The following is a 16,718-nucleotide window of genomic DNA, read 5'->3' on the forward strand; positions in this document are numbered from 1 at the left end:
TGTGCACTATTGACCAAACCTGACTCTCGCCAGACCCTTGTAGTTCGCTGAGCTCCACACAAGGGTCTGGGCCCGAAGGCATTGCAAACTCCTTCAAGATAGCAAAAAATAATGAACCAATCAGGATCGCCAAGCGGGATCTCATAGATGTGACGCCAAAGCGACTGTTTGATTTTGCTATTGCAACTGTTTTGTCGAATCTATCGAATATTCATTTTCATTTCATTTTCATTTCATTCATGTTTATTTCGAATATGTAGACAAAACAAAAACAACAAATTTTGAAAAAAACAACAACAAAGCCATTCAAAAATGAAGAACAAAAACAATAATAATAATAGTAATAATAAAAAGCAAAAGAAACAAGAAATGAAAATAAACAATGTAAACATATCCGAAAAGGAGTGAGAAGAAGTAAAAACTTATGTACTCCCACCCCTCTTATTACTTACTGTACGTTTAATAATAATAATAATAATAATAACAGTATATAAAAATGTTATGTCATATAAATACATATATATATATATATATATATATATATATATATATATATATATATATATATATATATATATATATATATATATATATATATATATATATATATATATATATATATATACACATATATCTACAACACACATTTAACAAGTAACTAGTTATTTTATTTAAAAGATGAACAGAGAACGGTTACGAAGGCATTTATTGGTGGCAAGGATGTTTTGGCTCTTCTTCTGACCGGGTTTGGATTTTCCCAGCGTCGCTCTCATCAGCGTCACGGGTTGATTTCCATGTGAGTGGTTGAAGTAGCACGTCATTCAAGATAACGGAAAAGTGGTTTATCTAATCGCATACAATTATTTTTTTACAAGACACCACCTTCTGAAATACATCTCCTATTGAGAACTCCCAGATCATTGTGTGGAGCTCAGCGAACTACAAGGATCTGACGAGAGTCAAGTTACTTTTTGTCAGGTTCAAACACTGATGACATCTATTAAACAGACAAAGAAGCAAGGAATTAAACAGAGACAGAATTAAATTTGGCTCAATGAGGAGAAACGCGTAGACCTGTACCCTTGCACAGTGTCCCACCACGCTCTGACGAAAGATTGTACGCCTCTTTTATTTGGACTTTCCCTGATTACATGGCAACAGCTGTTTCTAAAGGAAGGGGGGTCGTAAACAGCCGTCGCCTTTGGTTTCAAAACATTTAAAAGAAAAGGTGCCTGAAGGGCAGGTCCTGCTTCCTCTCCGCTTTGTAGATCTCAGGTCAAGACAAAATCTCCCTGTGGATTACAATACATCAAAGAAACCGACACCTTCATGTCGCTTCCCATCCTACACAGTGGAGTTTTACAAGCCTTTTGATTGGTAAGATCAAAGACAGCTTTTGTCTGCTCGCCGGGAACTCATTGAAACACAAAGTTTTGTGATAACTTAGATACAATTATTCTGACACTATTGACCAGTCATGCAACGAAAATGTGGTGGTCAAAAATAGACTTTGCTCACCAAAACCGGATTTTGTGATTTTTTTTTCTTTTTTAATTGAACAATGAACAAACACACTGAGGCCCTTCCAATATTCCATTCAACATAGCTCCAATGTTCCGGATCAGGCCCAGCAATCAGCATAATGAATCAAAATAAACAATTCTCATACAAACAAAAACTGTCAAAGTCAAAGTAAATATAAGAGACGATACTCATGAGATTAAAATACAATCTGTATACATGAAAAAAAATAATGAATAAAACTAAATACATTTTTCGGATAGAAATAACAATTTGAGGATTTTTTTTATAATTTTCCAAGATTTTATAATTAATTTGAAGTCAATAATTCAATGGGAAATTTGAGTTTCACTCTAAAATATTGACTTTTTTGTATTAAACATGTAGCCTGCAATATAATCAACTTGATAACCATCTCGCTGTCTTTCATAAATATGCCAAATTTGATCTCCACATCTTTGTCTCTCAGCCAATGTCTTATCTCCTCCCAAAACAAAAGCACAATATCACATTCCACTGACAAATAATTCACATCCTCCACAGATATAACAGCCGTCAACCACTATGATTTTTCACAAAATCATCTGTAGGCTATGTTCCATCAAAGATTTTAATTTGTGTTTGTCAGGTTCAAACACCAAACTATCTATTAAAAGAGACAAGAAGCAAGGAATCAAGCAGAGACAGAGTGGAATTTTTCTCATGAGGAGAAACGTTTGGGGTTGCACACTCAGTTACAGTTTCACCCCACGCTCTAAGGTACAGTCCCCACGCTCCTCTATTTATTCAGGAAGTTCCCTAGTTAACATCACTGAGGCTGCTTCTGAAGGGAGGGGTATGCAAGCAGCCCCAGTAGACACAATACGCGATTATTCAGAATGGAAATGTGCCGACACTCGTGATTTCGCCCCCGTCTCTGTTTTGTCTGCGTTGAGGTACTCAAAGTCCGTCCTTGGCTGTCAGCAGGCAAGGTCTGGAAACAAACTGCTGCTGCGAGACAACTCGCAATGGAAGGTTACAAGTTGTGTGCCTTTGCATGATAGAAAAGTACAACTTGAGCACAATTGATAATAACTATAGCAACGGCCTTTAAGCATAAGAGTTGTGTGATAACTTATACATAATTATTCTAACAGTGTTTCTTTAATTTTGGGAAGAATTGGATATGTAAGATATATTGTCCCTATTTTTGATATTTCTACTTGAGTAATCTATTTTGGGATTTATTGTCTATGAATTGGCAAATTTTCTTTTTGTAACACTACCCTTGCGATGAAGTATCTACTTTCGTTCCCGGCGCCTACACGAGTGACGTCGCTCGCCCTAAGATGACGAAAAAGTCACATCCAGGTCGCATTATGTTTACACCAAAGTCACATTTGAAAAGATCAGATTCCAATTGGACTAAGACTGAATCTGATGCCAAAAGATCAGATTTGAAGCACTTTGGAGCGTTTAGACCAGGGGTCGGCAACCCAACAGTTGAAAGAAGTCATATTGGACCAAAAATACAAAAAAACTGATCTTTAAACGCCTTATGTAAATGTTATAATGAAGACAACACATTAAGTAAGTGTCTCAGAGGGTGAGAACTCCTGGAAATTACTGGCTTAAAACTGCCAAGGGTATAGATGAGTGTGTCCAAGTTAAAGGAAAGGACAGGTTGTCTTTTTCTAATGGTTTTATTACAATCTTTGCAAGCTGAGTAACATTTGCTGTGGTCTGGAACAACATGGTAACGTTTGCTGTAGTCTGGAACAATCGGAAATGCAGCCAATATTACATACATGAGACATGCAAATATAAATTAAATACACAGAATACATAAGTAATGGAAACTAAATGAACTCAAATATACCTACAAAGTTGCATGTGAGCATGGATTATTAGCACTCCACACAAGTCAATAACATCAACAAAGCTCACCTTTGTGCATTTACGCACAGTATAAAACGTTTGGTGAACAAAATGAGACAAAGCAGGAGTGGCATAAAACATGTGTGGCAGCGTCGGAGAAAGTTGTACACACGTAAACCAACTACGGCGAGTTCAAGGACCGCCAAAATTAGTAGGACAAAACGGCGCTGGCCACATACTCTCATCAGTGAAGCATAAACACAAACATATTAAACAGTGTTAGTTCTAACAATTAGGAAGGTTTGTGTCATGTTTGTCCTCCTACACAAACATTATTAAAACTAATATTTTTCCCCTCTTCTTTTTCCATTTTTGAAAAAGCTCCAGGGAGCTAAAGAGCCAAAAGACCCCCGATTTAGACTGTCAAAAAAAAAATCCGATCTGTGTAACTTGAGGGCGAAAAAATCCGATTTTGGTGTGCAGTGTAAACGGTGCCCATGACAGTTGTCTCTTTGTGCGCTTTTTGTTTTCCTCCATTCATTCATGTTGGGAAGAGCAAAACGAAATGAAAAAGAAAAAAGTTGTACATTTCCTGTTTAAATGTTGCGCTAGGACAAAAGGACCCATCTGTTTTACGTGTGCTTTGGTAAGTTATAAATGTGTTGTGCAATAAACTGTCAGACGTGTTTTTTAAACTATAATTGTATAAATATTGTACATAGAAAACACTCCTATTTTGCAAGCAAAAGATTCACTTTTTACTGTTGTTATACATTAAAATGAACAGCTGATGGTACTCATGTCTGCCTGGTTTCTTTGCAAGTATTGTCCATGGCTTCTTTGGAGACTTCTGCTCCATGGCCATTTTCAGAGCAATTGTAGCGCTTCTTGTGTCAGAACGCAGAGCTGTGATTGGTCAGTTTTTTCCTGAACAAAGGCAAGCAGACTTTGTTTGTGTTTGAAACGCACAAATTATTGTATGAAAAAAAAAACAACAGTGATTAAACATTTGCATGAAAACTGATATTGTGTACTAAGTATCTCGGTGAGCGCTGAAAATAATTACTAATGTATTTATAATGTGTGTTTTTCAGCTTATTGTGACGTCCTTGCGTCCAGAAGAAGTCACAAAGTACAACGCTCTTTTTAACTTTTATTGCCAATCTTGTGCTAACAGAGGGATGTCAAACTGGTTTTCATTGTGGGCCACATGGCAGTTATGGCTGCCATCAGAGGGCCGCTTGTAACAGCGAATAATGTATGAATTTGCCTCTAGATTTCATTATTAAAGGCCTACTGAAATGAATTTTTTTTATTTAAACGGGGATAGCAGATCTATTCTATGTGTCATACTTGATCATTTCGCGATATTGCCATATTTTTGCTGAAAGGATTTAGTATAGAACAACGACGATAAAGATTGCAACTTTTGGTATCTGATAAAAAAAAGGCTTGCCCCTACCGGAAGTAGCGTGACGTAGTCACTTGAACATATATGCAAAGTTCCCTATTGTTTACAATGATGGCCGCATGAAGTGAGAGAGATTCGGACCGAGAAAGCGACAATTTCCCCATTAATTTGAGCGAGGATGAAAGATTTGTGGATGAGTAAAGTGCAAGTGAAGGACTAGTGGGGAGTTGAAGCTATTCAGATAGGGAAGATGCTGTGAGAGCCGGGGGTGACCTGATATTCAGCTGGGAATGACTACAACAGTAAATAAACACAAGACATATATATACTCTATTAGCCACAACACAACCAGGCTTATATTTAATATGCCACAAATTAATCCTGCATAAAAACACCTACGTGTTTGTTATGCTAGCTCCTAGCTCCTCTGCTAGCTCCTAGCTCCATAGAACACGCCAATACAATTCAAACACCTGATCAACACACACAATCACTCAGCCCAAAAGACCGTTCACCTAACCCAAGGTTCATAAAGCTTATATATTTTTAAAAAGTTACGTACGTGACGCGCACATACGGTCAAGCTATCAAATGTTTAGCAGCCAAGGCTGCATACTCACGGTACCTGATATTCAGCTGGGAATGACTACAACAGTAAATAAACACAATACATGTATATACTCTATTAGCCACAACACAACCAGGCTTATATTTAATATGCCACAAATTAATCCTGCATAAAAACACCTGCGTGTTTGTTATGCTAGCTCCTATGCTAGCTCCTAGCTCCATAGAACACGCCAATACAATTCAAACACCTGATCAACACACACAATCACTCAGCCCAAAAGACCGTTCACCTAACCCAAGGTTCATAAAGCTCATATATTTTTAAAAAGTTACGTACGTGACGCGCACGTACGGTCAAGCTATCAAATGTTTAGCAGCCAAGGCTGCATACTCACGGTACCTGATATTCAGCTGGGAATGACTACAACAGTAAATAAACACAAGACATATATTTACTCTATTAGCCACAACACAACCAGGCTTATATTTAATATGACACAAATTAATCCTGCATAAAAACACCTACGTCTTTGTTATGCTAACTCCTAGCTCCTATGCTAGCTCCTAGCTCCATAGAACACGCCAATACAATTCAAACACCTGATCAACACACACAATCACTCAGCCCAAAAGACCGTTCACCTAACCCAAGGTTCATAAAGCTTATATATTTTAAAAAAGTTACGTACATACGCAAAAAAAAAGTTGCGCACATACGGTCAAGCGATCAAATGTTTAGAAGCCAAAGCTGCATACTCACAGTAGCACGTCTGCGTCTTTGTCATCCAAATCAAAGTAATCCTGGTAAGAGTCTGTGTTGTCCCAGTTCTCTACAGGCGTCTGTGTATCGAAGTCAAAAGTCCTCCTGGTTAGAGTCTCTGTTATCCGAGTTCTTCCATCTTGACTGCATCTTTCGGGAATGTAAACAAAGAAGCGCCGGCTGTGTACTGTTGTTGCTGACTACGTTCGAAAAATACGTCCATTTCGCACCGACAACTTTCTTCTTTGCTTGCTCAGCTTCTTTCTCCATAATGCAATGAACATGATTGCAACAGATTCACGAACACAGATGTCCAGAATACTGTGGAATTATGAAATGAAAACAGAGCTTTTTCGTATTGGCTTCAATGTGGAAGGCATACCCGTGTTCCCCGGGCTACGTCACGCGCATACGTCATCCTCAGAGGCGTTTCGAACCGGAAGTTTAGCGGCAAATTTAAAATGTCACTTTATAAGTTAACCCGGCCGTATTGGCATGTGTTATAATGTTAAGATTTCATCATTGATATATAAACTATCAGACTGCGTGGTCGGTAGTAGTGGGTTTCAGTAGGCTTTTAAGTATATATATATATGTATATATATATATACATACATATATATATATATATATATATATATATATATATATATATATATATATATATATATATATATATATATATATATATATATATATATATATATATATATATACGTATATATATTACCAGTCGATCTACGTTCCCATCCTCACCTATGGTCATGAGCTTTGGGTTATGACCGAAAGGACAAGATCACAGGTACAAGCGGCCAAAATGAGTTTCCTCCGCCGGATGGAGTAAAAGTTCAAAGTAAAGCCGCTGCTCCTCCACATGGAGAGGAGCTAGATGAGGTGGTTCGGACATCTGGTCAGGATGCCACCCGAACGCCTCCCTAGGGAGGTGTTTAGGGCACGTCCGACAGGTAGGTGGCCACGGGGAAGACCCAGGACACGTTGGGAAGACTATCTCTCTCAGCTGGCCTGGGAAGGCCTCGGGATCCCCCGGGAGGAGCTGAACGAAGTGGCTGGGGGGAGGGAAGTCTGGGCTTCCCTGCTTAGGCTGCTGCCCCCGCGACCTGACCTCGGATAAGTGGAAGAAGATGGATATTTTTTTTTTTTTTTTTTTTTTTTTTTAAGTAGACTGTCGATTCTAACGTGAAAACTTTATATTCAACAAATTTGACTGTAAAATAGTGTTTTTTGGTTTTTTTTCTTACAACATTTTACGGTAAATATAAAACAGTACCTCTGTTTTGTTTTTTGTTTTTTACGGACAAGTCTGGCAGGTTAGTTGCCAGAATGTTACTGTTAAATTGACATTGATTTTTACAACATTATATTGTGAATGGAAAAAACAATGCAAGTTCCTTTTTTATTCTGGCAACTTAGCTGCCAGTTTTTCTACCGTAAAAACAAAGGTATTGTTTTCCATTTACAGTAATACACTGTTAAAAAAAGATTTTACAGTAAGAATATGGCAGCTCAGTCAACAGAATTTAAAATTGTTTTAAATATGCTGTAAAGAACACCGTCAAATTGATTGTCATGTTTATTAATTTGATGGGTAGTTTGCTGTAAAATCATAAGTCAAGCAAGTATTTAAGTGTTTATTTTTATTTAGACAAAAATATGTTTGGAAAGTATGATGATATATTGTCATGTTTGTTGCAATAATGGAAAGTTTAAAGTTTTAAAAGGCATGCAATTTCAAGCAGTATATACAGTATATTTTTTCTGTCATCCATCCATCCATCCATCGTCTTCCGCTTATCCGAGGTCGGGTCGCGGGGGCAGCAGCCTAAGCAGGGAAGCCCAGACTTCCCTCTCCCCAGCCACTTCGTCCAGCTCCTCCCGGGGGCTCTCGAGGCGTTCCCAGGCCAGCCGGGAGACATAGTCTTCCCAACATGTCCTGGGTCTTCCCCGTGGCCTTCTATCGGTCGGACGTCCCCGAAACACCTCCCTAGGGAGGCGTTCAGGTGGCATCTTGACCAGATGCCAGAACCACCTCATCTGGCTCCTCTCCATGCGGAGGAGCAGCAGCTTTACTTTGAGCTCCTCCCGGATGACAGAGCTTCTCACCCTATCTCTAAAGGAGAGCCCCGCCACCCGGCGGAGGAAGTTCATTTCGGCCGCTTGTACCCGTGATCTTGTCCTTTCGGTCATAACCCAAAGCTCATGACCATAGGTGAGGATGGGAACGTAGATCGACCGGTAAATTGAGAGCTTTTCCTTCCGTCTCAGCTCCTTCTTCACCACAACGGATCGATACAACGTCCGCATTACTGAAGACGCCGCACCGATCCGCCTGTCGATCTCACGGTCCACTCTTCCCTCACTCGTGAACAAGACTTGAACTCCTCCACTTGGGGCAAGATCTCCTCTCCAACCCGGAGATTGCACTCCACTCTGTTCCGGGCGAGAACCATGGACTCGGACTTGGAGGTGCTGATTCTCATCCCAGTCGCTTCACACTCGGCTGAGAACCGATCCAGCGAGAGCTGAAGATCCTGGCCAGATGAAGCCATCAGGACCACATCATCTGCAAAAAGCAGAGACCTAATCCTGCAGCCACCAAACTGGATCCCCTCAACGCCTAGAAATTCTGTCCATAAAAGTTATGAACAGAATGGGTGACAAAGGGCAGCCTTGGCGGAGTCCAACCCTCACTAGAAACGTGTCCGATTTACTGCCGGCAATGATCGTACAGGGAGCGGACCGCCACAATCAGACAGTCCGATACCCCATACTCTCTGAGCACTCCCCACAGAACTTCCCCCGGGGTACACGTCGAATGCTTTCTCCAAGTCCACAAAGCACATGTAGACTGGTTGGGCAAACTCCCATGCACCCTCAAGGACCCTGCCGAGAGTATAGAGCTGGTCCACAGTTCCACGACCAGGACAAAAACCACACTGTTCCTCCTGAATCTGAGGTTCGACTATCCGGCGTAGCCTCCTCTCCAGCACACCTGAATAGACCTTACCGGGAAGGTAAGGTCTGTCAATTTTCTGCCAAAATGAAAAAAATCTATTACATTTAGTGAGAAATTATTGAGTATTTTATTGACACATATCATTTCCAGGTGTTTGTGGGCCAGATAAAATGATGTCATGGGCCTTGAGTTTGACACCTGTGTGCTAACAGGTTCCATTCCATTATTTACAGACATTTGAGCTCTGAACATGATTACATGATTGACACATTAACACCAATATGTCAGTAACTTAAAACAGGTATTTACCAGTTTTACGTACACGGTAGCTCTCTCTTGTCCCATGTCTCAAACGGCCGAATAGCATTACAAATATTTTATAAGTAAAATAAAACATTCATTAAAAGTGAAGTGATGATTCTGAATGACTAGTTTCAGTGTAGACAAAGATGTCCATGTTGTGGCTGTCTATCTTTACTTTTTCTTATGCCTTCTGATCTCTCTCTCTCTCTCTCTCTATGTCCACTACCCCCCCCCCCACCCCACCCCCCCTCCACACTCCTGATTGTAAATAATGTAAATAATTCAATGTGATTATCTTGTGTGATGACTGTATTATGATGATAGTATATATGATAGTATATATCTGTATCATGAATCAATTTAAGTGGACCCCGACTTAAACAAGTTGAAAAACTTATTCGGGTGTTACCATTTAGTGGTCAATTGTACGGAATATGTACTTCACTGTGCAACCTACTAATAAAAGTCTCAATCAATCAATCAAACAGCTATCGAGTCAACGATATCTGCAGTCGCTCCTTCTGCAGATTTTTGCCCCTTAGTGTTTTGGAAGAGAATTACAAGTGGAAGAACTATAAATCCAAAATATATTCCAGCCTTAAAGGCCTACTGAAAGCCACTACTACCGACCACGCAGTCTGATAGTTTATATATCAATGATGAAATCTTAACATTGCAACACATGCCAATACGGCCGGGTTAACTTATAAAGTGCAATTTTAAATTTCCTGCTAAACTTCCGGTTGAAAACGTCTATGTAAGATGACGTATGCGCGTGACGTCGCTAGTAAAACGGAAGTATTGGTACACCATTGAATCCAATACAAAAAAGCTCTGTTTTCATCTCAAAATTCCACAGTATTCTGGACATCTGTGTTGGTGAATCTTTTGCAATTTGTTTAATGAACAATGAAGACTGCAAAAAAGAAAGTTGTAGGTGGGATCGGTGTATTAGCGGCTGGCTGTAGCAACACAACCAGGAGGACTTTGACTTGGATAGCAGACGCGCTAGCCGACGCTAGCCGACGCTAGCCGACGCTAGCCGCCGACCGCACGGATGATCGGGTGAAGTCCTTGTCCTTCCGTCGATCGCTGGAACACAGGTGATCCCGGGTGTTGATGAGCAGATGAGGGCTGGCTGGCGTAGGTGGAGCGCTAATATTTTTATCATAGCTCTGTGAGGTCCGGTTGCTAAGTTAGCTTCAATGGCGTCATTAGCAACAGCATTGTTAATCTTCGCCAAGCTGGAAAGCATTAACCGTGTAATTACATGCCCATGGTTTAATAGTATTGTTATATTTCTGTCTATCCTTCCAGTCAGGGGTTTATTTATTTTGTGTCTATCTGCATTTGAGCCCGATGCTATCACGTTAGCTCCGTAGCTAAAGTGTTTCGCCGATGTATTGTCGTGGGGATAAAAGTCACTGTGAATGTCCACAAACACAGTTCTCGACTCTCATTTTCAAGAGGATATAGTATCCGAGGTGGTTTAAAATACAAATCCGTGATCCACAATAGAAAAAGGAGAAAGTGTGGAATCCAATGAGCCAGCTTGTACCTAAGTTACGGTCAGAGCGAAAAAAGATACACCCTGCACTGCACTCTAGTCCTTCACTCTAACGTTCCTCATCCACTAATCTTTCATCCTCGCTCAAATTAATGGGGTAATCGTCGCTTTCTCGGTCCAAATCTCTCTCGCTGCTGGTGTAAACAATGGGGAAATGTGAGCAGCACTCCAGCTTGTGACGTCACGCTACTTCCGGTAGGGGCAAGGCTTTTTTTTATCAGCGACCAAAAGTTGCGAACTTTATCGTCGTTGTTCTCTACTAAATCCTTTCAGCAAAAATATGGCAATATCGCGAAATGTTTAAGTATGACACATAGAATGGATCTGCTATCCCCGTTTAAATAAAACATTTCATTTCAGTAGGCCTTTAATGCGCAATATCATTGGAAGGCGAGATGAAGTGAGACCAACAGGAAATGTAACGATGTTATTGATACATTTCTTTTTTTTTTAATGTCCTGTCCAGCTTCTCAGGCAAATCATATAGTAGATGTAGATGCCCATGTCGGCTGTTCAGATTGACTTTACAAAAGAGAAGTGTAGGATACTTCTCTTGTTGCCTTATTTGTATTTGACTTCATTAAATGTATTTATATTATCATTTGGTGCAGCCGGGCCGGAGCAGGAGGGGATAGAAAGAGAGAAAAAGGAAGACAGAGGGGGGAATTGTGGGGACAAGAGGGGGATTAGACAGAGAGACAAAAACAACAACAGCAAACACAACAACAACAACAACAACAGAGCAACATCAGCAAATACGACATGTACAAATATGATGGTAAAAGTAATAGCAAATAAGCAGTTAGCGAAAATAAAAAATAATACAGAAATGACAATGAGCATTATTACACTAAAAATGGAGCAATACAAATACCAATACAAATAGCGCTATTGATAATGAACAATACCAATACTTTACCTTTATTATCAACAATACAGTTGTTCAAATGCAACAATACATATACGTAATGATAACTTCAGATACGAAAGAATGCAGAAAAATGGAAGGGTAGAAAGAGAGGCAACCTACATTAACCTTGTAGATTGTTATAGTAACAATAGGTTGAGCTTTGTCAGAGTGCCATGTGTTATACCCAGTTTACCCTAGGGCAGGGGTCGGCAACCTTTACCACTCAAAGAACCATTTTGACGAGTTTCACAAATTAAAGAAAACAATGGGAGCCACAAAACTGTTTTGAAATTTAAAATGAAATAACACTGCATTCAAAGCTTTTTTTTGCTTTGTGCTGTGTTAATACAAGGGGTCTCAGACACGCGCCCCGGCCCGCACTTTAATATGACAATTTAATGTTAGTGCGGCCCGCGAGTTTTACATGAATGGCGCTTGACAGTGTCATACTTGCCAACTCCCCTAAATTTTTCCGGGAGACACCCGAAATTTAGGGCGTGTTGGCACTGCCTTTAACGCCCTCTACAGCATGCTCAAACAACGTACCTACCCCGTTACATGTTGAATATAGCTTCTGCTTACACACGAAGGTGACAGCAAGGCATACTTGGTCAACAGCCACACAGCTTACACTGACCGTGGACGTATAAAACAACTTTAACACTGTTACGTTACAAATATGCGCCACACTGTGAACCCACACCAAAAAAGAATGACAAACACATTTCTGGGGAACATCCGCACTGTAACACAACATAAACACAACAGGACGAATACCCAGAATCCCATGCAGCCCTAACTCTCCCGGTCTCCACTATACACCCCGCTACCACCAAACCCCCCCACATATCAACCCCCCTCCCTACCACCAAACCCCGCCCACCTCAACCGACGCACGGAGGGGAGCGGGGAGGGGGGTTGATGTGTGGGGGGGTTTGGTGGTAGCGGGTGTATAATGTAGACCGGAAGAGTTAGGGCTGCATGGGATTCTGGGTATTTGTTCTGTTGTGTTTATGTTGTGTTACGGTGCAGATGTTCTCCAGAAATGTGTTTGTCATTCTTTTTTGGTGTGGGTTCACAGTGTGGCGCATATTTGTAACGTAACAGTGTTAAAGTTGTTTTATACGGCTACCGTCAGTGTAAGCTGTGTGGTTGTTGACCAAGTATGCCTTGCTGTCTCCTGTGTGTGCAAGTAAATGCTAGGGATGGGCTTTTAGGATTCGATACAATACCGATACTTTTTCTTGCATTTTCATTGATACCGATACCATTGATTTCTTATTGGCAATTGTTGTCAGTCAAAAATAGTATTACTATTGTTATTATTTAAGACAAATCACAAGACAAATACAGACCATTTATACCACATTTATTATGGTCAATATATAATACAATTAAAATTAAGTAACATTAATATGAAAAATACATTTAATATTATATATAATAATAATTATACATTGTATATGATAATAGTTACATATTAAGGCTTTCCAATTAACTGTCAAATCCGAATCGCAAGAAGCTGCAGTTATTTTTTTAAAGTTTGTGATATAATTAGCAATTAATGAAATATGAAATAGGCTAATGTTTTCAAAATGTAAGAAATCATGTTACAGATTTAAACCAAAATCACATTCAATCATATATTCAAGATTTTCTTGGAAAAAAATAAAACTGTAATGCAAAGATGAAGAATCTCCAAATTTTATCTCTTTCTTATCTTGTTTTAAATACTCAAGCAATTTTCAACTAACAGTAAATTCCCGTGTGGAAATTATTTGAATTTAGGATAATCATTTAAACAAAAATATTCAGTAAACATTACAATAAAAATAAAAAAAACAATGCCTGTTTTAACTCAACAATTGGACAACACTGGATATAATTTCCCCCTTCACCTGAAGTGTCTGTTATTAGTAGATTGTGATCGGAATATTTATAGACTTTATCACTACACTGTCAAAGGTCGGACGCTAACTGTCTGTAGGCTACCTGGATACACTTGGCTTTTTTGCAGACTTTCGTGCAAAGTCTTCTGCCGGGCTGCAGGTTCTTTCACAGCAGCGTGAGCCTGTCTTTTTACCAGCGCACTGTGGCCTTAGGGATGTGTAGTCTTCATATGTTTAAATAAATTGCTGGTGTTGCTGCTGTGTGGCACTTGTTTGTCACACAGTTCGCACCGTGCCGTGGCTTTGTCTACTGGTGAAAAATAACACCACACCACGCTTCGTTTCTTGTCTGCCATTATCGCGTCTCTGGCTTTTCCATTCCTCCGGCTCCCGCATCCGTGGCCGTGCTGACCTCCTGGCCTGGCTGCATCGCTGTCGGCTGGCTGTGTGTGTGTGTTGCACGTTGACGACGCTCATTCGCTGTCTCCTGTCACGTGACTGGGCCAGCTCTATACTCTGCCAGGTACAGGGGTGTCCCAGCACATAGTAAGTTAAGTAAGTCATCAAAAACATCTGAAAGTGATGCTTGCACCCCCCACACGCCGTTTTTTGGTTTATATCGATACTTTTTTCAGAAAAGTGATGCCAAATGAGTAGCGTGTGAGTATCGATATATCGATACCACAGGATCGATACGCACATCCCTAGTAAATGCTACATACATCATGTGGCCAGGTTGGCTCGCTGTTTGAACAGGTCATAGAGGGTAATAAATGCAGTGCCAACACGGCACACCCTTAATTTAGATGTAAGGGTGAAAATTGGAGAATATTTGCCCCGAGAGATTTCTAAGAGAGGCACTGAGATCCGTAAGTCTCCTGGGAAAGTCGGAGGGGTCGGCAAGTATGCGGCTGAGCCGCATCAGAGTGGTCAAAGAGCCGCATGCGGCTCCGGAGCCGCGGGTTGCCGACCCCTGCCCTAGGGCAACAACATTAATATATGTTTGATGAAACTTGATTATGTGCATGAGTGTATGTGTGCATATGTAGTTGTATATGTACAGTATGTGTTTATCTGTGTTTGTACAGTGAATGTATATGTACATTATGTGTATATCTGTGTTTGTACAGTGAATGTATATGTACAGTATGTGTATATGTGTGTTTGTACAGTGAATGTATATGTACAGTATGTGTATATGTGTTTGTACAGTGAATGTATATGTACAGTATGTGTATATGTGTTTGTACAGTGAATGTATATGTACAGTATGTGTATATGTGTTTGTACAGTGAATGTATATGTACAGTATGTGTATATGTGTTTGTACAGTGAATGTATATGTACAGTATGTGTATATGTATGTTTGTACAGGGAATGTATATGTACAGTATGTATGTGTATGTTTGTATAATGAATGTGCGTGTGGATGTACAAACTTTGAGTGTGTAAATATGTACTGTATTTGTATATGTATTTGGGAGCGTAGGTACCTATGTATGTGTGTATGTATGTGTGTGAGTATATGTGAATTTGTGTGTACAATACATTTGACTCCCAGTGTGTGCGGGAGCCAGAGTACGGCCCCAGCCTCCCCGAGAGCCCAACCCACAAACAGTAGGTGTGGTGCCCAAGGAACCAGGGACCACCGCCCCCACGCAGCCAAGCCGGACAGCGACAGGAACCCCAGAGCCTGGCCCACCGCGCCGCCCACAAGGGCCAGCAGCAGGCCGCAGACAGACGCACCCGGCAGAGGACAAGGCACGAGAAAAGCAGGGGACAGCCAGACCCCAAGCCAGCGAGAGACCATACCCCACACGGGCAGAAAGGCGGGACGCCCTGCCCGAGGTGCCCGGAGACCCCCCGCAACCGGACGGGAAGACCGCCCCCGCCCCACCAGCAACCGGGCCCCCATGGGCCCACCCCCCACCCCCGGAGAGCGCGGCGAGGCCAGCCCCCGGCCACCCCACCCAAGCCGGCCGCCACGGGAACCACCCACCCCACACGCAGGGACCACAACGATGGAGATGGAATTGATACATTTCTAAATAAATATTAATCGATCGAAAACGAGCATTGTGGGGAAAAAAAACGCCATAAAAATCTATTCAACAGTGAGGAGGAATGTATAAGACGACTGACTAGACCACAGGTTTGAAACCCGAGGCCCATCCTTTAAGGTGGCCCGCGAAAGCCTGGAAGAATGTGTGTACATGGATTTGGCCGTTCAGACGATATCAAAATATATCGCGATTGACACGTAATCGATATCAATAAAGACTGCGTTCGATAAAACATTCAACATATATGTATATATGCACATATACAGTAGATGTATATACATCTATATGTATAGAAATATATACATATATGTATATATACACACATGAAATGTATACATATTTTTGTTAATAATATATATATATATTATATTTTTATTTTTTATAAATGTTTTTAAATGATTAACCAATTCAGAATGAAAACTAATAAAAATTGCAATACATTGCGATTGTGTGTTAATAATTAATAACAAACGTATATGTATGTGTATCCATCCATAAACATATATATATGTGTGTATACTGTATATATATATATGTGTGTGTGTGTATGTATATATATAGGGGCGGCATGGCGTAAGTGGGTAGAGTGGCCGTGCCAGAAACCTGAGGGTTGCAAGTTCGCTCCCCGCCTCTTGACATCCAAATCGCTGCCGTTGTGTCCTTGGGCAGGACACTTCACCCTTGCCCCCGGTGCCGCTCACACTGGTGAATGAATGATGAATGAATAATAGGTGGTGGTCGGAGGGGCCGTAGGCACAAACTGGCAGCCTCGCTTCCGTCAGTCTACCCCAGGGCAGCTGTGGCTACAAAATGTAGCTTACCACCACCAGGTGTGAATGAATGATGGGTTCCCACTTCTCTGTGAGCGCTTTGAGTATCTAACATTAGAAAAG

This window comes from Entelurus aequoreus, linkage group LG26, assembly GCF_033978785.1.
Source record: "Entelurus aequoreus isolate RoL-2023_Sb linkage group LG26, RoL_Eaeq_v1.1, whole genome shotgun sequence".
NCBI classification, from domain to species: Eukaryota; Metazoa; Chordata; class Actinopteri; order Syngnathiformes; family Syngnathidae; genus Entelurus; species Entelurus aequoreus.